The following is a 25,010-nucleotide window of genomic DNA, read 5'->3' on the forward strand; positions in this document are numbered from 1 at the left end:
TTGGCATTGTAATGGATCTGACATAGTGGAAGCGCAAGGATTCATGCACAGAAGAATTCTGACATGTTACAGGCAATGAAGACTTCAGTTGGTTATTCAAGAGAGACTGTGAAAAAGGGATTTGAGGAAGCTAGGATCAGAAAGGATCTGGTAAGTTTTAAAGCTTTAATGGTATGTGTAGGTGAATGCAGGCAATGAAATTGCAGCAATATAGATGTATTCAGCAAGAACAGGAATTTGGTTGAAAGAAGGATTGAATTACAGACAATGAGAGGTAAAGCAACATGTGTATTGTCTAGCCAAAGCAAGATGAAAGAGATAGATCAGTAGGTATGAGTTGTATTTTGATGATTCATTCATTTGAATTGTCTTATAAAGGAAGAGAGTGGTAGCAGCAACACACAGTAGCAGACTATGTAACGAAAGAGAAGAGTTGTGTTAGTGGTAGTGATCCTAAATATTCTAGCTGAAAGTTGGACAGGGAGAACAGTTGAAGAGAAGGTGAGTTGAGGATACAAGCCTAAAGAGATCATAAGAGAATGCTCAAGGGGTTCCAGAGATAGAGAACCAATGCTTACCAAAAGACCAAGTCCAGAGAAGGGATTGATGAGGTAAGTGACAGCAGGAAGGAGTTGTTGTCATAGAGGCTTAGTGCAGCTCATAGTTAGTGAAAAGCTCATAGAGATAACAAGGAAATGACTACTGATGGTCATAGTAGGGGTTCAAAGAGAAGCCACAGCAGAGGAACAGAGGATGCCAAGGAACAATGCAAAGGAGAGAAGATGAGTCAAGAGATATTTGACAGAGAAATTGCAAAACTGAAGATAATTATGGATGCCATAATAGTGCTGCTAGAAAAAGGTGAAGGGAACCGAAGATATGGTTGGACTATGAAATGAAAGAAGATAAAGTGGAAGCTGTTGCAGAAACATGTAAAGAGGAGAAAGTATATCGAATTAAGAGGAGAACTCAGAGTAGCTGAGTTAGAGATGGAACATAGCTATTGTAGGCATAAGCAAGAGGTTTGCCTTGCTGAGGAAGGAATCATTGATGATTTCTTGAACCGTTGGACAAGTTTGAATCAGCAAAGAGATGTGATGATTGAAACATCTAAGAAAAAGGAGCCTATAATTTTTGAAACTAATGATTTGTGTATGTATGCAGGTGCTGAACAACCTTTAGAGGATATGTTTATGCAAGTTGCTGAAGAAATGAAACTGTCAGAAGAAATGGAAGTAATAGAACAATTTTTGATTGACCATGTGTTCAAGGACGCTGGAGATGGACAAATATTGAAGACTACTAAGGAGGATGAAGATGATGAATCCAGTAAGACTTGGCAAAAAGATGGCAAACAGTCTGAAGACAAAAGGAAGCTACAGATTGCAAAAGCAGAAGTATAAAAGAGGTACGAAGACAACCTTATGGAAGGAGCAACCAAGAGTGTAGATGCAGTACAAACACTTGAGGTAATGGAATTATCTCTTCAAGTTTTATTCAAAAACTATGAACCTGTATTGATAGTTAATGGACAAGAAATAATCTTGAAAGGACATAATGGATCATTAATGGAAAGGACTCTTACTAAGGAGTGTATTGTGAAAGATGATAGAACCAAGGTTTATAAAGAAAATTCAACCCAAGGAGGTACAGTTAATCCATTCAAGGTTATGAAGAAGAAAGGAAAAGGGGATAAACAGGAACACAAAGAGAGGTCGATAGACACTGATGCATAGCTGGAGATTGAAGACAATGATATTTGTACAAATTGCCAAAAGAGTAAAGTGAGCAACCCAGGGGGACAGTGGAAGGTGATATTAATGGTGATGACAATAATTTTCACTATTGTGAAAGGGACTCAACAGTGGAATGGGAAACCTATGGTATGTGGTGATTTTGTTTCTTGTATGGAAACAAATAGAACTTTAGGTTCTAAACTCAGAGATTGGCAGATTTTTATTGAAACAAAGAGGGAATGGAAAAGACAACTCAGTAGCTTACAGATTTGTAAGGAAGGAACATGAAGAATGAAAAGGAGTGTGAAAGGAAGGAATGCCAAGGAGAAGAGCAGAGAACAGAATTCATAACTTAGATAGCCTTCAGAACAAAGTGTAGACAAAGAAGATTTTTTCAAGACAAGACAATGTGACAAGCTTGACATGTCATATATACATCAAGAGGATGACACATCAGAAAACTTGTGGAGCAAAATTAATGAGAACATAGATAGAAAATGTAATATATTTTCTGACTTTGAATTATTAATTGTTGAATGTGGTTTCCAGGATAAAGAACAAACTACTCTTGGAGATATATTGGCACTAATAAATATGAAGGAAGATGTAAATTCTGGAGCTGCAGAAGGTCAGTTTTATTTATGGAAACAAGAAGACGAGAGTAAGAAATGCGTTGAATTAGAAACTTGAATAAAGGAAGGCGAGTTGGCATAGCTCTTAAACAAGTTATTACCGAAGAGGAAGAAGATTTCAGGAGAAGTAGGAGTACAATCCACAGACAAACTTTGCTCCTAATACAAAGAAGACTTAAATGTAAAGAGTTTATCTTAAGAATGCAATTGGAAAATTGGGTGAACAGTTCAACTTAGTTTGATAGGAAAATGGAGGAAAGTGAACAAAGTTCAATAATTAGCATATTTGTAGCCAGAAGACAATATATAGTTGAAAGGCTATATGTTCTTGCCTTAAACAATTCCCAATCTTCTTTTGAGATTGGAAAGACTCTACTTAAGCTATTTGATAGATGGATGATGAAAACAATAAAGATAATGAGTATAAGGAATTGTCAAAGTAAGCAAAACAAGGGAAGATGGAAGGATATACAAAAAAAACATAACGAAATTGGTCTACAAACAAAAGGAGATGTTGGGGATTGATTTAGGAATAAAAAGGAAAAATCAGGTACATGACAAGAGAAAGTACATGAATATGGAGATAAATTCTATTGGTATAATGACAGGACAACAGTGGATAGAGAAGTAGAGATTTATGTTGTTTGAGGAGGTGTTTATACATGGTATTAGCACCAAAGATTATGCAAAGGATATGCTTATGAATGCAGAGCAAAAAGACGTCCACAACACAAAGTTTGGCAACCACGAGAAACAAAGGAGGAAAAAAATACACTTACAGCTAAAAAGGATCAGGTAACTAGTTGGGTAATGAATTCTGATGAAGTTTACAATAGAGGAAGCAGAAAGACTCATGAATAGGAGTCCATGGAAACTTTCAACTTTGGGAGTCTGATGCAGGAGCATTCAGGCCTAGTCAGCAATGTGATAGCATGATCACATGTTGTGACTAGCAAGAGGTTGGAAGACAAAGAGTTTAGTTAATTTTATTTATTTAAATGTATGTGAGTATTTATTTATTGTCAAAATGATTAAAAAGGGGCATAGTGGCTGATTGATTCTCCCTATGTGGAGATCAGGCCAAATTGTTAGATTTAATTGGTTTGAATAGAAAATGAGGAAACTGAAAGCTTGATTTAGCGTTGGTTTAGAAAAGAATGGGTTTGGAGAGACTTTTTAGGAAAGCTTGAGAGATTTTTGTTCTGAACTAGAAATGGTTCATGAATCCACTTTTGTATAAAGTGTGAACTCTTTGTATAATTCAGGGGTTGGTTAGCTATAATAGGAGAGAGGCTGGAAGATTAGCAAGGGAAGCAAAAAGGAGAAAGCGAGGATTTCACTATAACAGAGGTTTATTATTTCATAGTCAAGTCAGAGGTGAGACTCTGAATATAGTGTTATATGGAATAAATGTTTCAATACATGTGTTAATAGGCCATTTGTATGGAATCCTTTGCTTTTCTTTGTGTGTATGCCTACAGAAGAACCTAAGCCTTCTTCTCTGTTTTATGCATGAATTTATGAATGACAACGGTTGAAATAGCGTGATCATCCTTAATTCCTTAGCAGTGTTTGAGCGTTTTATGCTCAGTCAATTATTCAAAGTCTTCCTAGAGAAATTATATAAGAACCCATAATTGTAGACAAAGTATGGATGAGAGTCATTTTTAACGCAAAGTTCATTGAAGATAAGAAAAATCCAGACTAAAGGAAACAATCACAAGAAGACCCAGCAACCGTTAGATCTAAAGGATCAACGGTTGAGATTGATCACATTGGCAGAAGTCTTCGTGGATAGATCGGGTCTTAACCCTTTGCAAACGCCGATTGCGATAGAGCGACACAATGTAGACCATTGGATCAGAGTTAATTGAATGGCGGAGGACTGATCGCTTATCGCAGGATAGGAGGGCCGATGGACAGGATATCGGGACGCTGATATAGCGATCGCCGATAAATCGGAGATCGGCAATCAGGCCAAGCAGAGTTCGGGCCTATCGGAGGAGTGGCGACTTAAAGCAGACCCGATATATTTATATATGCGGGTATATAAACCTTGAGATCTGGCTCTATGGTAATTGTGGAGACCAAAGTGATAATGCGATAGTGACTTTGCGATTGAACGAGGACCGTCAGATTGGAGTCGGATCGACGACCGCAATCTAATCGCTGATCGCTAATCGCAGATGCCAAGCGGAAAAGACTGCGGACATGCAATATGCGATCAAGCGATATCGCTGATCGGAGATTGCATGTCCGCAGCCTTTTCCACTTGGCATCTGTGACTAGCGATCAGTAGATTGTGGCCGTCGATCCGACGGTCCTCGTTCAATCGTAAAGTCGCTATTGTATAATCATTTTGGTCTCCGCAATTACCATAGAGCTGGATCGGAGTCGGATCGACGGCCGCAATCTAATCGCTGATCACTAATCGCAGATGCCAAGCCGAAAAGACTACAAACATGTGATATGCGATCAAGCGATATCGCTGATTGGAGATCAAAGAGTGTTGAGGTTAGAGGAATAGTGCAAAGGAGAGCGGACCCATCGATTTATAGAAACGAGCATATAAACTTTGAGGTCCATCATATGGGTTCGGAGTGGGATTTTGTATAACTCTTGTATATTCATATATTGTGATAAAGTATTGTGTTGCAATATGAGCGATGTTCCGATTGCGAGAAGGGTTGCCTCGGGATCTGTGTAAAGGCATACCAAGGGGAAAACTGTGTGTTTGTGTATAAGTCCTTTGTAAGTGGTCATTAAAGGGAAATAACACTAAAGGAAGGTTTTGTGTGTAATATATATGTAACCAATGGAGAAGAAAGGTTATATGTATATATTCCATTGAAGGGTTAATAAAGGTTTAAGGGGTGATTGAGTTCCGAAAGGAAGAAGAAGGATGGTCTAGTGTAGAACTAGGATATTGTAATGAATGTTATTCTGAAGAGTTCAGGAAGGGGCCTTAACCAATGATGGTTGAAATTTTGACTCAACGGTGAGTTAAAAATTCCTGGGAAAATAGAATTTATGCATTGTACATGCATATTGTGGGATTTAATGATTCGTGAGTCATAGGTCCAAAACCAAGAGTGAAGACATAACCTGCAGTAGACTTCCGATCATCAAGGTCACCAGACCAATCGGAATTAGTGAAACCAACCAATAGAGGAGATGATTCTGCACTGTAATGAATCCCAAACTGAATTATACCTTGAACATAACTAAGTATTCTTTTAGCTGATTTCCAATGACTTTCATGTGGGTTTTTCATAAACTAAGCAATAAGGCCAAGAACAAAGGAAAGGTCTAGATGGGTATGGGTCAGATAGAAAAGTTTTCATATGAGCTGACAATATAAGATAGATTCAACTTCAGGGGAAGTACAAAATTTTGGGTTGTGTTATATTCTTTCCACAATTGTGCAGTGCGGGGGTCATAGGGGGGTGGGTAGCCACCCTCTATGGGGTCCAGGGAGCGCCCTGGGAAGTTGTATTTTAGACCCTATATTAGGTTGCACGGACCTACCTATGGTTTTGTGCATGGTTTTCACACATGGTTTTCGATGCGATGGTTTTCAGTCCATTGTATTGGATGCGATGGTTTTCGGTCCATGGTATTGGATGCTTTGGCATGTATAAATATGTATTGTAACATTGAAAGGAATATAATGAAAAATTAAGCTAGTAGTCCGATTTTGGGATCCAGGGGTGTCAGGCGGAAAGAGTCGATAGTGCGGACACAACCAACCTCCCTAGGAGCCTAAGACTCTCTAGTGACAAACAAGACAAATAAGAGCAATCCTTCTCTAAACATGCATTTACTATATAAGAAATCAAGTGTTTAGATCCTACCTGTAATCCAACGCTGTTGTAGCAGTCCAGCTCCGCTGATCCGGATGAGCTCCTCCTTCACTTTGAAACCTACATCCACTAACAATCAAACAATTAAATAGCACTTGATAATCTCATAGAATAAAACATATTTAACACATAGACCAAGGAGTACATGAAACAACTCATAAATAACAAGTTATTGAGAAGAATGGACTCATTTGCATTAATAAGAAACAAAAGGAACAATTACAACCTGAGCCTTGGTGTTGTGCAAGTCCCTCCCAGGGTCCATCAAGAGTTCTCCTTTACTTTGACAAAGCTCACCCACTTCCAAATAGAACAAGCAAAGATGGCAATCTCTCCTCACAAGCTTCTAAATGGGAGTCCTAATTCCAGCAGCATCTACCCTTAGAAATGTTTAGCTTCCAACCTCCCCTCCTTCTGGCCCAATGCCTGTATTTATAGTGCTCTAGAGGAAGTTATTCAGGTCCACCATCAATGGGATAATCCCCTCTTTGGATGGGATAGCTCCCTTATTGATGGGATAAGTTCCTCTTTGGTAGGGGTACATGAACCATCTGGAGGCACTCAATACACGTCGAACAACCTTCTAGAATGCTCTAGAAATGACCACAAGTAACTTTTTAAAGATGAAACTTGCGCATTTTGACCTTTACAGGGGGACGCACCTGCCCCTTTACATACAGAGCGTACAAGTACGCAACTTTTGTGAACATTGGGTGCGTACCCGCAGGTAAGGTTGAGAGAACCTGCGTACCCAGAGATAAATACATTTATAAAGACTTTCTCTCTTTTTGGAGTTTGACATGGAGAGCAGAGGCATAAGACTTGCCTAAGAGGATAGCATGACTGTTGATAGAGCCATACTAACTGTAAATAGTCATGGTGACATTTTTTAGTGTAACAGATTGCCCCCTAAAGTGCGAAGCCTGTAATAGATTAGGGTTTTGTTTTATCTAGGAAGGGTGAAGCGCTTTATCATTTCAAGGATTATCTCGTGGAGAGCCTGGTAAGAACCTGCAATTTTCAACACAAAATACATGTATAAGATTATATCATCACTGAGGTAGGCATTCCCATACTCAGATCAAAACTTTAATTAACAGACTAACTACCCTGATACAGGAATGATCTTGTAGTACATCATAATCATAGACTTTTGTAGACACAGTATGGGCGCAGCCATCTGTTTATGATTAGTCTACTTAGATAATGAATACAAAACTCCTCGCAGCCTGGATGGTGGAAACTAGATCCAGGGTCTTTATTTCTACTTTCCGAATTGGTACGATTCTAGCCATGCGAATAAATGAGTTGATGTCGAACATGGTAGAAACCACTTGATTACCAGTCGATGATGTAAACTGTTAACAAGTGTGAGAGAGGCCACCAGTAATGTCAATGGTTCTCAAAGTACCCAGTACAATCCATGAGATGTGAATGAATGAGTTGATGTCGAACATTTCACGGAATCCTTCGATCGAAAGTCAATGATGTAAACTGACGTCAAAGGCGAGAAACCTGCCATTGATGCATGCAGACTTCAAGGTACTGACGATTTCTAAGTCATCTCTCTAGATAATGTGCTGATGTCGATAGAAAGCGACTCGTTGCAGGCAAGCCCACAACACGAAATCATTGTTCAAGTTGACGAAATGTTGCTGTAAGGACTGACTCAGGGATGGTCAAATGGATGACAAGTATTTTGCAGATGAAAGTTTTGCTTGCAGACCTCTTGAACACATAACGACACAACAGATGGCTTGGTGATAAACGACTCAAAGTTAATCCCCGGAACCCGGCTGAAGACTTTCAATGTGGTTTGATCAACTGTGAGGTAAAGGATTTCCCAACCCAGGTGAATGAAAAGTGTCGTGTCCAAGAGTGGTAATAAAGTTTCTTCTGAGACAAAGGATAACAAATAGGCTCATTCCTCTCTCTTTTCCCCCACCATTTCTGGCAAGTACCTCTTTATTTTTAACAAGCTTGAGGAGGATAACATATGCTTGATTATAAGCTCATCCTTCGGATGAGTCCAACCTAGTTTTGATTCGAACCCTAGGAAGGAGTGGTTCGTTCCTGTTTGTAATTGAACAGGTCCTTTACTGTGAAATTTTAACGAGCCCAGTATAGGAGAAACTCGGCATTTTTCAATTTTAGAGAGTCTGAGAAACTTAAGAAGACTCCAAGTTGAACTTTTTCGTAGATTTGTGTCCCCCAAGCCCGAAAAAGTATAAAATAATACCTGGGAGAACCGCTTGATCTTGCGACCAAGGAGTACTTTCATGATTAGTGTCTCTGACCTGAAAAGTAAAAAGCGATCAAGGACACGTCGTTTTATTTCCAGTATCGAGTTTGAAACGACAAAAACCCGGCAATCTTTTCCTGTTTTTACGGTCAGAAAAGGGCTATAAGGGGACCGTCTTTTAATTCCGTTTTAACGAGTGTAAAAGAAACGCTCGACAATCTTTTCATATTTTAGGAGTCAGAAAAGGGCTTAAAAGATGACTCTGATATTTTGGTTCGTGAAAAATGACAATTTTCCCCCTAAATCCCTTTGTCCTGCACAAAAACGACACATTACTCATACCTGTTTAAGACAGGCAAAAATACATTGAAAAATATCCTTCCATGGTGAAAAATAAACAAACCTAGCATTCATTCATCCAAAAAACCTATAAAAAGACTTTTTACCATGTCATTTTTACCATTTTACTGTTGAGGTTGAGAAAAGGGCTTTTGGCAAGAAACTTCCCGTGGTCATTGCGGAGAATCTGACCGTCAGAATCGAACGCCGTCTCTTCCAGGTATTTCACAACATCCTCCTCTTCAATTTCATCCGATTAAAATTTTGTTTTAGGTTTTAGTTTTGGTTTTTGGGGGGTTTTAGGTTTTAAAAACCGCTCTGCGGGGTACGCAGGTGCCCTAAGGGTGACCTGCGTCCCCCGACCTTTCCTACACAGGAAAAAGGTCGGGGTATGCAGCCCACCTTCAGGCCAGCTGCGTACCGGCGCTCTGTGTCCTAAACGCGGGGTGCGTACCCCGCGAAGGGCGGAATTTGAAACCCCAAACCCCAAAAATAACCATTTAAATTTTCCCAAATTAATTCTAACCTTTATTTCTTGGTGTGTAGGGCACTCACCATGTTGGATTGGAGAGAAAGAGAGCACGAGGACGTTGATTTAGCCGCAATTGGTCACCAACCTTCCATTGATGCCCTAAAAGCATGCGGACTATATAAATACTGGGCCATACCTGGCATGAGGGCTCAGGTGAGATTCTTGGAGTGGCTGGTTGAGAGATGGAACATTCATGAGCAATGTTTTTACATCGGAGGGCACCAGCTCGAGATAGAGCCCTCTGACATATACTTTCTCACTGGCTTGCCAAATAGGGGCGAGCAACTCAATCTAGCTGGGACTAGGTCGGGTGGCCAATCCCTTGCTAGTCTCCGGGCAGATTGGTGCATACCCAATCAAAACCATGCGAAAGGCATAGAAATCAAATACATCTCTCGGCGTGAACTCATGGTTATAGCTTTCACGGTTACCAGAATTTGCGGCGCAGCCGCTCTACATATTGCCACCGGGTCCCAAATGCGGATGGCGATTGACTGTTTTCGAGGCACCATCTTCAACTGGTGCGATGCTGTGTCGGCTAACATGAAGGGCCAACTGACTAGGGCAAAGAACGGACAACTGAAGACCTTTGGATATGGGCCTCTAGTTGTGAGCTTTGCCTTAGAGAGAGTTCCGATGCTGATCCCTCAGCATCTCACTGTTGATATCTTGGGTCCTCGGGAGCCAAAGCTGATACGATGGGTTACGGTGATGGCCCGGCATCCTGACGAGGGCGCGGCAGTTGTTCGATTCCCTGCTGGTTATTTTCACTGGTTAGAGGACCAGGTTTTTGTGATCCAGGACTTTCCGTATGCCGGAGTAGATTTTCGAGGTGATCCGGACATGGTTCTTCCACAGGGAGAACAATGGGACGACAGAGGTACTTCATTTTCCACGAGTTTTTAAATTATGTATTTTTTTTGTTTTTTATATCGCCTCAAAACTGACAGCACAAATTTTCAAAATGCAGATGTAGGTCCACGGCGTCCAGCCAACCTCTGGGCTTTTGAGAGGAGAGTACCAGCTGTACCAGCGCTAGCCCCACAGGATGCGGCCGTAGAGACCTTAGCCGAGCTGGAACAGGATCTAGAGCGTCTGACAGCGGATATACCAGAGACCACCATAGATGATATTCCCATTCGACTCCAGTGCTATGTTGTCGCAGTCCCAGGACCTTTTAGGAGGTTCTTGTGTAGGGTAGCGCGGGCAGTGGTCTCGTATAGAGAGCACCACCAGTGATTGGCTAGTCACTTTTGTAGACACATATGACATTTTTGGTTTTTTGTACTTATCATTTTTGGCGATCATAAGGTGTTTTTCAACCTATGATCGAAGACGATGTATATTTTTTGACACACTCCTATCTATATATATATATCATTATTACCGGCTTATTTTGTTTAACATATGTGATGAGATGTTTTTAAATTTACTTGCATGATTATCGTAAATGTCTGTCCAACATTTGAGAAGCAATTGCATCTGCTAATGTATTTAAAGACCTTGGAATATGCTGATATTCAATGTAATCAAATTCACGTTCCAAGAGACGCACTCTCAAAAACAACCTTAATAACACAGGATTTCTAATGGCATATACTCTATTAAGCTGTAATACAACGAGTTCAGAATCTAACCTCACTATCAAACGTCGAATTCCAAATGTAATAGATTCAGACAATAATTCAACCACTGCACTGTATTCTGCAATGTTGTTCGTCGTTTGACCGAGGCTTACCCCATGCATAGAAACTAACTCGTCAGAGGGCGAATAGATAACCCAAGCTGTGGAAGAGATATTCCGTGTACTACGACAAGCACCATCAGCAAATCCAATGTATGTTTGGAGAGGCGTCGACAACTGCAATATCAAGAGTAAAACCAAGATAAGCCAGAATAACGACTAAAAACACACTTTCTAAGCTAAGCACACTATCTAAACTAACAAACATACTAGCTAGAAAGAAAACCTAACCTAACTAACATTCTCCATACCCATCATTTAAGCATAATACCTCTTAAGGTAAAGTCCATTTCTGGGTTTATCCAAAGAGTCCCCATCAAAATCTACCAACTCATAGGCCCCTTTTGCTAGCTTTCGCTTTACAATGTAGGGTCCATGCCACATAGGAACGAATTTCCCAGCACCTAGTTTATCGTTAGCTTGATCATATAATAGTACTAGGTCTCCCTCCGAAAAACTCCGAGGGGTCACATTTCTATCATACTGAGCTTTCATTCGCTTCGCGTGAGTCTCGATTGCCAATGCAGCATCACGTCGAGTCTCATCTAACTGAGCTAAGTATAATAAACGTTTCTCCTCTTCGGAAGTGGCTGGGAGTAATTCGACAGCCATTTGAAGTGATGGGATTTCGCATTCAATGGGTAACACCGCTTCCAAGCCATAAACTAGCTGGAAAGGAGTGAACCCTGTTGAAGTTTTCACTGAAGTTCGGTATTCCCATAGCGCTGAAAATAACATGTTGTGCCAATTCGACCGATGAATACCAATGGTTCGTCGGATCATGATAACCAGAACTTTGTTTATAGACTCAACCAAACCGTTGGCTTGCGGATAATAAGGAGTAGAGCTATCGTGGCGCAAACCAAGCTGGCTTGTAAGCTCAGTCATCATGATGTTTCGAAAATGGCTCCCATGGTCAGTGATGATTGCTTGTGGGACACCAAACCTAGTTATAATATGATTGAATACGAAAACTGCAGCTGTTTTGCCGCTTGCGTCGAATGTAGGCATCGCCTCGGCCCATTTAGTAAAATAATCAACCGCGAGGATGATATACGCATGCCCCCCGGCCGAGTGAGGGTTACAAGTAATAAAATCGATACCCCATTTGGCGAAAGGACCAACGACAATTATAGGATGGAGAGGAGCAGGTGGTGCACGCATCTTGCAATCAAACACTTGACAGTTGTGGCACTTCCGGACCGCAATGATACAATCTTTAAACATGAACGGCCAGAAATAGCCAGCGCGCAACACCTTCTGAGCTGTGGCATACCCAGACATATGACCGCCACATGCTACAGAATGACAATCATTCAAAACCCTCTCAGCCTCTTCGTGAGTTAAACAACGTCGAAAAACTAAGTCTGCCCCCCCGGTGGTAAAGTGTATCTCCAATAATCTTGTATTGCTGGGATTGAAACCAAATTTTTCGACGTTCTGACTTTGAAGCTTCAGGCCGAAAGGTTTGGGTTTGGAGATAGATGATTATATCCCCGTACCACGGATCTAAAGTACTGATAAGAAACAAAGATTCGTCCACAATGGACTCCTTTGCCACAGTCTCTGTGTCAGCACACAGGAAATCACACATCAATTCCACAAAAACTAAGGATTTCTTAGACTTGGACTTCTCAAACTCCAAGTCGAACTCTTGCAGGATAACGATCCATTTAGAGTACTTGCCCCCTAGCAGTTGTTTTGTCAAAATATAAATCATAGGGTTGCAATCCGAAATAACTGTAGTTTTACGAAGAAGAATGTAGTGACGAAAACGCTAGACAGCTTGAACGGCTGCCAGGGCCAATTTCTCCACATGCGAATATTTTAGCTCAGTGGGGTTTAACGTCCTACTAAGATAATATATCACATGTTCCGTTCCGAATTCATCTTCTTGGACTAACACCATTCCAATAGTGGAATGCGAAGCTGCGAGGTATAAGAAGTAGTCCTGGTTGTAGTTGGGAGGATGCAACAACGGTGCATGGGTCAACGTGTGTTTAAGTGCATCAAAAGATTGTTGGGCAATCTCGTCCCAAAAGAATTGAGCGTTCTGTTTCAACAACCGTGTAAAACCCTTAGTGACCTCGGCGTAGTTTGGAATGAATCGGCGTAAAAAGTTTGCTTTCCCTTGCAAACTTTGGAGTTGGCGCAAACTCGAAGGAGGAGGCAATTTGATGATGGCTTCGACCTTCGAGGGATCGACGCGAATGCCGGCTTTTGAAACAACAAATCCCAGCAATCGACCCGCTTCTATACAGAAAACACACTTGTGTGGATTCAACCGAATACGATAATGCTGACACCTCATAAAGATTGCTCGTAAGTGGACAAGGTGATCAGCTCGATGTAAAGAATGAGCAGGCAAATCATCGAGGTACGGTTGCACAATGTGCTTGATGTCATGAAATGCGTAAGACATCGCCCGTTGAAAAGTGGCTCCGGCATTCTTAAGCCCAAAAGGTAATTTGCAGTAAGCAAATGTCCCCCATGGACAAATGAATGCCGTTTTTGGTTGATCGGCAGGTAGAATATTGATTTGATTATAGCCCGAAAAACCATCCATAAAGGAAAACATTTCACTTCCGGCACAATCATCAATTATTTGATCGATATAAGGCGTTGGATAGTTGTCTTTTGGACAAGCTCGATTTATATCCCTGTAATCGATACAGATTCTTATTGTTCCTTGTTTCTTGTTAACCGGAACAATATTCGATACCCAATCCGTTAACGGGATCGGATAAATGAAACCTGCTTTCAACAGCTTCTCGACTTTTGCTTTAATCGCAGCTGCTTTCCGAGGGTGAATCTGATGCAACCGTTGCCGGACGGGTTTAGCGTCCGGGTAGGTCTTTATTTCATGAACAACAATGGCAGGGTCGATTCCTGGCATTTCCTCGTAAGACCAGGCAAACACATCGTGGAATTCTTGGAATAGGGCCTTGTAAGTTTGAATTTCATCTTCTGTACATGAGGCGCCTATATGAATGTTTTCCTCAATTCCGGGCTTCACTGAAATGTCAATGGGAATAGTGCGAGAAATATTCCCTAAATTCAACCCTGAATCAGGATGTTTCGTTGGATTCTGAGCATCTTTGACATATTCAGCGGTAAAGATAGATGAAAAATCGTTTTCAAAAGCATCATCCTCAGGTAAAAACGAAGATCTATGATGAAGATCTTCCCATGGTAGATCGTCTACACTTAGGATTTCGCGAAGTTGCTCGTTAGATGACACGACTTCGGGAAACGCTATCCGTTCTAAGGTTGATGTGAAAAGTGACTCTTTACTGACCACATTCATTTGGTCGATTTGGGTTGAACGCGAGTCGGTAAAAGACATGACGGCTTCATAAGAAATTTCATATGGACTCAAAGGCATAGCATCACCGAATGAGTCTATCTCAGATTCAGATGGGACAATCCAAGGATCATCGTAAATAATGGTGTCTGATGTAATCATATGAATTGATGCAAATGAAGGGTCTGCGTTGATTGGAGGGAAAGGAAAAGTTCCCAGTAAACCGGAATCTTTAACTAAACCTACGCCAACGTCCGTATAAGGAATTGTCGTCTTACCGACATGCTGGATACTCTCTGAAAAGGCTGGGTCGGATGAAAAGTATGTCAGCTGATCAATTGTCACGATCTTACCGTTATGTGGAAACTTTATTATTCTGAAGACCGATGAAACGACCGCTGTCATAGCATATGACCAACTTCGACCCAAAAGAAGGTTGTAGTCTAGAGGGGCATCAACCACCTCCACATCCAGACTAACGGTTTTACCTTCTACCCCTATAGGCAATTCCTGTAGAATACCAAACGGACGGAACCCACGGCCATCAAAGGCCTTAAGGATGGTCGGGGATTGGTTCAGCGAAGGAGAACCAAGCGATCTCCAACACTGAATCGACATAATACACGTGGAAGCTCCCTCATCAATTACAGTCCGATGAATAGGCCTGTTTTTGACTATCACTGGAATTTGGAAAGCCATTTGATGGGGTAGACGCGGTGTACTATTTTCTAGATAGAAGATTATCAAATTCGGGTCTTGAACATCAACAGCTCCAATAGCCGACAAAAGTAATTTCCGTTGTGCTAGGCATGATTGCAGCACTTCTAAAGCCGACATTGCTGAGGGTGAAACAGCTAAGTCCTCAACAATGTTGTAATTCTGGGCTGCTCTCGCATGTGGATTGAAAGCAGACCTTCGAAGTACACCCTTAGCGGGCGGTTTGATTACTAAGTCCGGGTTAGGTTTTTCGATCTGTAGTGGATCGGAACCAGGAGCTGAGGTTGATGGATTAGAATGAGAAGATTCTGCTTCCTTACCATCAACAGGATTCTTACTACCATAATCTTGCGACCGAGTCGCAATCCTCACATGAGACATCATCAAAATGGGTTCTTCACTCGTAGTCGAGGAAGAACCTATCATCTTACTCTCCTGCTTTGGAAATGGATCTTTCAACACAGCATGAGTGGGAGAACCTTTGACTATTTTCACAACCTCGGCCCGATGAGGGCAGTCTCTTGTAAAATGATCCTCTTCACAAATGAGACAAGGATATCGAGGTTTGCGCTTTTCGTCATTGGTTTCCGACTTTTCTGTTTTCTCCTTCGGAGCCTTGTCTGCTTTAGCCTTCTTCTTCCCTTTCTTCTTTCCACCGTTTTTTGATTTGGCCGTAGATGACTCTACAGCGTGAATATCGGTGGAAAGTTCAGGAGAAGACTCTCCTGTTGGGGAATCAGGCAAGGTGATTATAGGAGTAGTAGAACTCTTGGAAGACTTCTTCTTACTCTTTGTGTTCACCGTACCAATCATACCATCAGCGGCATGAGATCCCGAAGGAGCAGCAGCGATTTGATTCGATTTTGGAAGATCTGGGATCTTCTCGTGTAACGTACCTGACTGAGTATAAACTAATTCAAGGTACTGCGCCTGAGCAATGACTTGCTCCTCAGTAACTACTCCGGCCTTAGCTACATCTTCAGTAATCTTCGGTAATAATGATTTAACAAACCATTCAGCTAAGATTTGGTCCGGAATAAAAACTTTCACTAACCTCCTTCGACGTCTCCACTCATGAATGTGATCAGAAATATACGTGGACGTCGATTGTTTTAGTGAAGTTAATAACTCCGTGCCGTTATCGTATCTGACCAGCAACTGAAAGTGAGTTAAGAACGAGGTGGCTAACTGGCTAAAATTGTAAAAAGAGGCCCGTGGCAACTCAATGTACCACTTGGCCGCGAGACCAATGAGTGTACGCTGGAAAAGACGTAAGCGGATCGAATCATCCGAGATAGAATTTGAAGCACACCAGAGGTGGTAAGTCATCACATGATTCGACGGGTCCTCTCCAGGCTTACCTTCGAACTTGGGTATATCACTGGGCAACTTATTTGGCATTGGCGGCCAGAACTGAAGATATTGAATTGGATCATTCGTTAGGCGCGTCAAATCTGGTAAATCCAAAGTTGCGATAAACGGTAATTGCCGGTTAGGATCTCTAAAACTCTGGGTCACAAGGCCAGTCCCAGGAGGAGGATATCCAGGATAACTAGGAACAGAAATCGCATTAGGGATATTATATCCTCCTAGAAAACCAGGATTAACCGGACCGTATTGGGGTTGTTGAGGTTGTTGATAAGTGTACCCAGGATACGGTTGATACTGGTAAACCGGCTGTTGGACAGCTTGCCCTTGTTGGTACTGTCCCTGGTACAGTTGTTGAACAAATTGAGGTTGGGTAGTGACAACCGTGCTTATACCAGGCTGACCTATAAGCATCTGGACCGTGGTTTGAATCGTAGATCCAGACAACGGTAAAGATGCCTGAGGAGTGGTTGCAGAGACAGTAGAAACCGGAGCTGTCGATACTCCAGAAGTAAGTGCGGCAGATGTAGCGGTAGTTGCAGCAGCCGTTTGAGATGGAGTACTAGGTGCAATTGGCGGTTGAGTAACTACCGAAGTTACAGAAGTTTGAACATTTGACTGGACAGGTTGCGATTGCTGGGGTGAACCAGAAACTACAGGTTGTCTAGCTTGAGGTAACAACTGTATACTTGGATGCAACACCTGTTGACCTTGGGATGGATCCCACACTATCATTCCGGGGTATTGACTCGTAACAGGTTGAGGATACTGAGATCCGTAACCAGGTTGAGGGTAGGGTTGATAATTGAAAGGTACATTTCCCGGACCTTGAACATAAGACTGACCCTGAGGTGGTTGATAACCTTGACTCGAGTATTGACCTTGAGGTTGACAACCTTGGGGTAAATATTGATACTGGGGTTGACCTTGACCTTGAGGTTGATACCCTTGAGGTTGATATTGATACTGAGGTTGACCCTGGGGTACATATTGAGGCTGGGGTTGACCTTGAGGCATGTATTGTACCATAGGTACATACTGGCCTTGAGGTTGCCCCCCAGACACAATTTGTGTACCTTGAGGTTGCCCCCCAGGCGGTAATTGGCCACCTTGAGGTTGAGAAACGGGAACTGATCATGACATCATGTAAATGTCCCCTACACCCAACGGTCTATTACCATTGTTTCCAGCTAATAACCCATGATCGACGGGTTGAGGAGATGCCCCCGCAAAGGTACCAGAAAGCGACTGATACCCAGTGGGAACAGAAGGACCGCCGTGTAAGAAAGATTCAGGAGTTTGAGTAAACACGGACGACTGACCAGACATATTTACAGGAGTATAAATACCTCCAGGTGGAAAAGGAGTGCGAGGTGGAGAAAAACTTAACCCTGAGTTGTCTAAATAGTTAGTTAACGAAAGGTACCAAGTAGTACTTCTAGGAGGACTGTAAAAGATAGATTCACGCTCCCTTAGATCAATAGTAAGTTGATCTTCAAGGTTAGAGACGCCTATTTCTTCCTCTGGAGCAAGTTCTTCAATAGCAATCAAACCAGTAGGAAGATTTTCGGTGATAACTTGTTCTACTCTAGGTGAATCTGGAACACTAGAAGTCGAAGTAACAGGTTCAGATATTTCAGGTTCTTCGCCTATATCACTAGTAGACGAAAAACTACCAGCAAGCTCAGAAACTGTAACAGCTTCGGGATTATAACCTGTCTCTAGACTTTGGTAATCTGGATGGACTACCAAGGAAGATTCTCCTTCTTCAGGTGATCCTACTCTACTGCCACTAGGAGGAGTTACAAGGACCTTCAATCCTTCGTACTGACCCGGGACGTCTTCGGGAGATCCACCCCGTGATCTACGGAGTTTCCTCAACAAATCAGTTCCGGTAACAATCTCAGGTGACTTGCCTCGAAGTCTACGGGACTGTCTCGGTAATTCCGCCACAGCTAAAAACTTTTAACTACTACACACGAAAACAAAGTAAAATCTCAAATCAAACCACCTAAAGTCGCTAAAGAACCAAACAAATTTGAATCACACGCCTAAAGAATCTAGGGCGTCAAACCAAGCACAAACAGTAGCCTTCCAGACCGAAAATGCTAGTTGGAGATGAAACCCAACATCGCCGGATTCAGTACAGAAGTGGCGGGTGGAACAGTTACCCCGACAACCTGCTTAATGAATAGACCGGCACAAGTTCCTTCACTTTAACCGTCTCGAGTGAAGTGAACCCCCCGGAAAATCCAAGTGAGTCTAGCCGACGTCTGCTCCAGGTACAGTGGGATCTTCCCTCCACCGTCACCTCGGTAGAATCCTAAAGATAATGGTCACTAAGGTTACCAACCGCAACAAATGCACCTGGGGGAACAGTCTACACTTCGATAGCACGCAAGGGCAGAGTATCAAGCTCAATCCCCTTGCCGGTTCCTTGACAATAATCCAAGGTTTACCGACAAGTGACCCCTGGCTCCTTGACAATGGTTAATCCGAGGTTTACCATTTGTAATACGTGCGTGTCTGGCGTCGTTCCCAACGAGGGAGGATTGATCCCCTCACTGGTTCGGACACGAGCTCGTGCTTCTCCTTTAAGAGGAGCTTTCCCAGAGTACAAATGAGACAATTGGATTTATTCTATCACAAGATAAGCTACTTGTTTGGTTTTGTTGTCTTGGAGAGTTAATTACTCTCCTACTTCAAGACACTAGCCTGATCTAAATTGGTGTTTCAGAGCCCTAGTAAATAAAAGTTACTACGTTGATTTTACTTTAAGCGTTAATTTTATGGTTTTTCTTAAAGACAAAAGGTAGCGGAAGTGAAACCAATGGTGTGTAGACTCGACTCAAACCACTACAAAAATGTACCTAGGATGATTTACGCTACTTTTCTCTTTCAATGAAATTCCTAACTAAGAGAGTTGAGAAATGCAAATTTTATAGAAAACAACTTTCTTAGTAAAGACAATCAAAGAAACAATTCTCTTTATCTTTCCAAGCATACAAACATGACCACTCCTTACGTGCACGAAAAATTCTTTTTCTCTCAAAATCCCTCAAAGCTACTTGAAACAAAACTTTTCAAAGGAGATGTTTTTGTATTTTCTCTTATTTAATAAAGCATATAAATCTATTTTAACAAAAATCAATCTCAAAAGCTATAAAATCTATGAAAACTTGACTCACAAGCAAATCAAAAAGAAATTTACTCTAAGCAAACCTAACGAGGCAAAAGCCTACAAGGATGATTCTAGGTTGTTTTACTTGACCACAATCAAGTCAAGGACCAGCTAATGCAGAATCAAAAGACCAGTCAAAACAAAACTCAAATCTTTTTGTTCTTTTTGTAAAATGGAATTCAATACTCAATCAACAAGTATTTCGAAATTTGCCAAAGAGACAACTCAAAGGTAAGTTGCTCTCACAGGTAGACTTTATGACAGGTCCGACTTCTAAGAAGGCTGACAAAACCGGAGAGATCTAAGGCTTGACAACTTCTACCGCCAAAGTCACTACAAGACCTACTCAAAAATCAAACCCTAGGGCTTAAACTTCTATGAAATCCACTAAAACACTCAATGCTATCGAAACAAGTTCAGGTGAAGATCTTTGACAAGAGACTAATGGATCTGGGCAGTAAAAACTAATAAAAAGCAAAATCTAAGAGAAAAAATGCAAAAAATGGAATTTTCTTAATTTTTAGCAGGGTACGCAGGCAACCGGTTAAGCCAGGTGCGGGCCCGCTCTGTGCACACAGCAACAGTGCATACAAGTACGCACTGTGCAATACTCAGAGGGTGCATACTACTGAAAAAACAAAAAAAAACTAAATTGAATCTAACCCTAAGCTAACCCACCCAAAAACAAAGTCACAGAGCCAAAAACCAGAAAATAAATGACTTTTCTCAGATCAAAGTTGCATACAAAGGAAAAGACTTTCACATCAATGGATTCCCCAGTGGAGTCGCCATTTTGTCAGGCGGAAAGAGTCGATAGTGCGGACACAACCAACCTCCCTAGGAGCCTAAGACTCTCTAGTGACAAACAAGACAAATAAGAGCAATCCTTCTCTAAACATGCATTTACTATATAAGAAATCAAGTGTTTAGATCCTACCTGTAATCCAACGCTGTTGTAGCAGTCCAGCTCCGCTGATCCGGATGAGCTCCTTCTTCACTTTGAAACCTACATCCACTAACAATCAAACAATTAAATAGCACTTGATAATCTCATAGAATAAAACATATTTAACACATAGACCAAGGAGTACATGAAACAACTCATAAATAACAAGTTATTGAGAAGAATGGACTCATTTGCATTAATAAGAAACAAAAGGAACAATTACAACCTGAGCTTTGGTGTTGTGCAAGTCCCTCCCAGGGTCCATCAAGAGTTCTCCTTTACTTTGACAAAGCTCACCCACTTCCAAATAGAACAAGCAAAGATGGCAATCTCTCCTCACAAGCTTCTAAATGGGAGTCCTAATTCCAGCAGCATCTACCCTTAGAAATGTTTAGCTTCCAACCTCCCCTCCTTCTGGCCCAATGCTTGTATTTATAGTGCTCTAGAGGAAGTTATTCAGGTCCACCATCAATGGGATAATCCCCTCTTTGGATGGGATAGCTCCCTTATTGATGGGATAAGTTCCTCTTTAGTAGGGGTACATGAACCATCTGGAGGCGCTCAATACACGTCGAACAACCTTCTAGAATGCTCTAGAAATGACCACAAGTAACTTTTTAAAGATGAAACTTGCGCATTTTGACCTTTACAGGGGGACGCACCTGCCCCTTTACATACAGAGCGTACAAGTACGCAGCTTTTGTGAACATTGGGTGCGTACCCGCAGGTAAGGTTGAGAGAACCTGCGTACCCAGAGATAAATACATTTATAAAGACTTTCTCTCTTTTTGGAGTTTGACATGGAGAGCAGAGGCATAAGACTTGCCTAAGAGGATAGCATGACTGTTGATAGAGCCATACTAACTGTAAATAGTCATGGTGACATTTTTTAGTGTAACAAGGGGAAAATCTTTGTGTATATGTGTTTTATGTGTTATGCTCTCGCATTGTTTATTTTCTGTTCTTAGAATTCGTATGCAGGTAATTTCTGTACAGGGTTAAAACCTACATTTGGTATCAAAGTAGTTTTGGCTTCAAGGGGACACCTTTGTTGTGAGGGGGTGTGCTTGGGCTTGTCGTAGACCCTGTTTAGTGGGAGATCTGCGGGATCGATTTTGGTGTTGAAAGAAGATGGCGAGCAGTGGAAAGATAGAGATTGGAAGGGGGAAGGGGCTGGCTTACTTTCTTCCATGTGAAAGTGGTGTAGAAGATCACATGCATACTTGGACTGGGAAGGGGAAATACCTTCTTTGGATTGCAAGACTTGAAGACTAAGAAAATAATACAAGTGTCCTAAGTCTGTAATTTCAAACTTCTTTTTAAGGTTGGACTTCACATGGTTTAGAAGGTCAGGATCAGTAACAGTAAGGATAAGATCATCAACATAAAGAACAATAATGATAAGAGACTTACCCACTTTCTTGGTGTAGACAATATTGTCAGAATGACACCTAGAAAAGCCAATATCTAAAAGAAAGCTATTAATTTTGGCATACCAAGCATGAGGGGCTTTCTTGAGACCATAAAGGGATTTCTTAAGTGAACATACAAGGTTGGATTCTATTTGTATAAATCCAGGAGGTTGTTCCATATAGATTTCTTCATGCAAGAAGGCAAATTTAACATCCATCTGATGGAATTCCCATTTGAAAGAGGCAGCAAGGGAAAGAAAAAGGCGTATAGAGTTCTTTTTGGCAACATGGGAGAAGGTTTCAGTATAGCCGTGCCTTCAACTTGTGAAAAACCCTTAGCAACAAGACTGGATTTATGTTTATCAACTTTTCCATCTGGTCCAAACTTGGTTCTGTAAACCCATTTGCATCTAACAAATTTTTGTCCCTTTGGAAGAGGAACAAGGTCCCATGTATCATTTTCCAATAGTGAACGATATTCTTCATTCATAGTTGTGTCCCAATCTAGATGGCCTGAAGCTTCTACAAAGCTGTCAAGATCATAATTTGCTGAAGCTTGAGCCAATAAAGAAGAGGCTCTATCAAACTAAGAATGTGTGCGACACTGATCTGTAGGATCACCTGCTACATCCCGAGTAGTAAGGACCCATTTGGAAGCTGAGGAGATAAAGGAGTATCTAGAGAAGGTGGGGGAGGATTTTCATCCTCGCTATCATCATCTGAAGAAGAAATATTTTTAGAAGGGATAGAGAGAGGTGGCACATTTTCCGAACTAGGCTCGTAGGCGAATATATTTTCAACAAACTTTACATCTCTTATAATGATAACATTTTTGGATTTAGGTGGAAGAAGTCTATATACTCTTACATCTTCAGAATATCCAACAAAAATACATTTTTCACTCTTAGGTTCTAAGGCTTTATGTTTCTCATCTGGAATATGGGCCCATGCTTCACTTCCAAAAACACGAAAGTGACTTACATTTGATTTAATTGAGCTCCATGCTTCTTCTGGAGTGATATTATTTAAAACCTTAGTGGGAGTGCGATTTACTATGTAATTTTCACAGTTAATTGCTTCTACCCAAAAATTAAGACTAAGTCCTTTAGATTGAAGCATACAATTATCCATTTCCTTTAAGGTACGATTCTTCCTTTTAGCTACACCATTTTTATGTGGAGTATATGGAACAATATGTTGCAGTTGAATTCCACGCTCAGTGAAAAAGTTGATGAATTTGTTGTTAACATATTCTCCACCATTATTAGATCTTAGCTTAAGAATTTGATGTCCAAATTGTTTCTCAACAAAGGCCTTAAAGGCCAAGAACATGTTAAAGACTTCACTCTTGAGTTTTAAGAAGTATACCCAAGTGTGTCTGGAGAAATCATCAATGAAAGTTAAGAAACACTTGTAGCCAGAGAATGAAACAACTGGGAGTGGACCACATAAATCACTATGCACAAGCTATAAAGGGGCTGAGGCATGCCAAGAGGCACATTTTTCAAAACTATATTGATGATGTTTTCCGAGTACACATCCAGAACAAACACCATCTCTACAAGATACCATAGGAAAACCTACCAGCATGTTTTCTTTACATAGGTTTTGAAGGGAGCGATAGTTTAAGTGACCAAATATCTCATGCCAAAGTTTGCTCACTTTATCATTATGAGCAACAAATACTGAGGGAAGAGTTGACAAACCAAAGTTGTTAAACTTATACAACCTCGTAGAATCATCAGCAATGCCAGTAGCTAAAATCTGTCTAGGATATCTTAGGTCCTTAATTACAACATCATGAGGTGAAAATTCAATGATTTTACTTTCACCTGAATGAGTTATCTGATATACAGATAGAAGGTTGTAGGATAAGGTAGGAACACATAATACACCATTAAATTGACTGTTGTCTAGATGAATAGTTCCAGTTCCTGCAACCCTAAGAGATCTATCATCACCAACATATATATTTTTGGTGTTACAATCATTTAAAGAAGAAAACATGGCTTTGTTTTTGGCCATGTGATAAGAAGCTCCAGAACCAATGAGCCACTCATGAGAATGAGAAGAAGTAGATACATTTAGTGCACTACCAGACCGAGATTCTTGACAACCACATGCATAAAGTGATATTGCTGAAGATGAAGTTGAAGTTGAGGAGTGCTCCAAATGGATGTTATGCTTCTTCATTGCTGCTTCCAAGGCTTCCATATTATTAAAGCATTTGGATTCTAAGTGGCCATCTCGATTACAAAAGTTGAATTTTCTATTAGTCTTCTTCCCTTTGTTTTTATTTTCCTTATCATTTTGTTGAATTGATTTTTCATTTTGAGACTGAAATTGCCTAGGAACCTTCCCACAGCCATAAAATCACACAACCATAAAATCATATGCACAACAAGTTAACTCACAGAATAATAAACTGGCGGAAAAGGTAGAGAGCCATCATGTGGCCTCTCATACTCATGTAATTCTCTCTTATTCAAATAATTTAATAATACATTTAAATACATGAGCAAGAGGTCTTAATATAGTGTGTCTATCTTAGACTCACTTGGTTGAGACATTTTCTCAACTTACACACTAATTTAGGAGAGCTAGTTGGAGAGAATCTCTCATCCAAACTAGAATCCTTGGTTTGACGAATTCTCATGATTTTATTTATTTAATTTAATAATTGGATTTATTATTGATTTTTAAGAGAGTGAGGCTAACATTCCCCCCCTCAATGATAAATCTAAAATGAACAAGAAACCATCTTCCAAGTTCTCAAGTTGATCCTCAAAAACCATTTCCATGAAAAACCACCAAAGTTGGATGTTGAAAAAACTCAAATTTGAAGAGAACATGAATCAACTGCATGTCTAATTCATCTCTAAATGTTGCTTGACAACTCCATCATGTGCCAAGCTGCAAAAGGATCCAACTGTCCTTTGCTTGAAAGCAGCATCTTGTGTCCACTGACAAAATGTGATGAATGCCCACTAGCGT

Source organism: Pinus tabuliformis, chromosome 3_1 (assembly GCF_031772625.1).
Source record: "Pinus tabuliformis cultivar Carrire ecotype Pingquan chromosome 3_1, CPIR1, whole genome shotgun sequence".
Lineage (NCBI taxonomy): Eukaryota > Viridiplantae > Streptophyta > Pinopsida > Pinales > Pinaceae > Pinus > Pinus tabuliformis.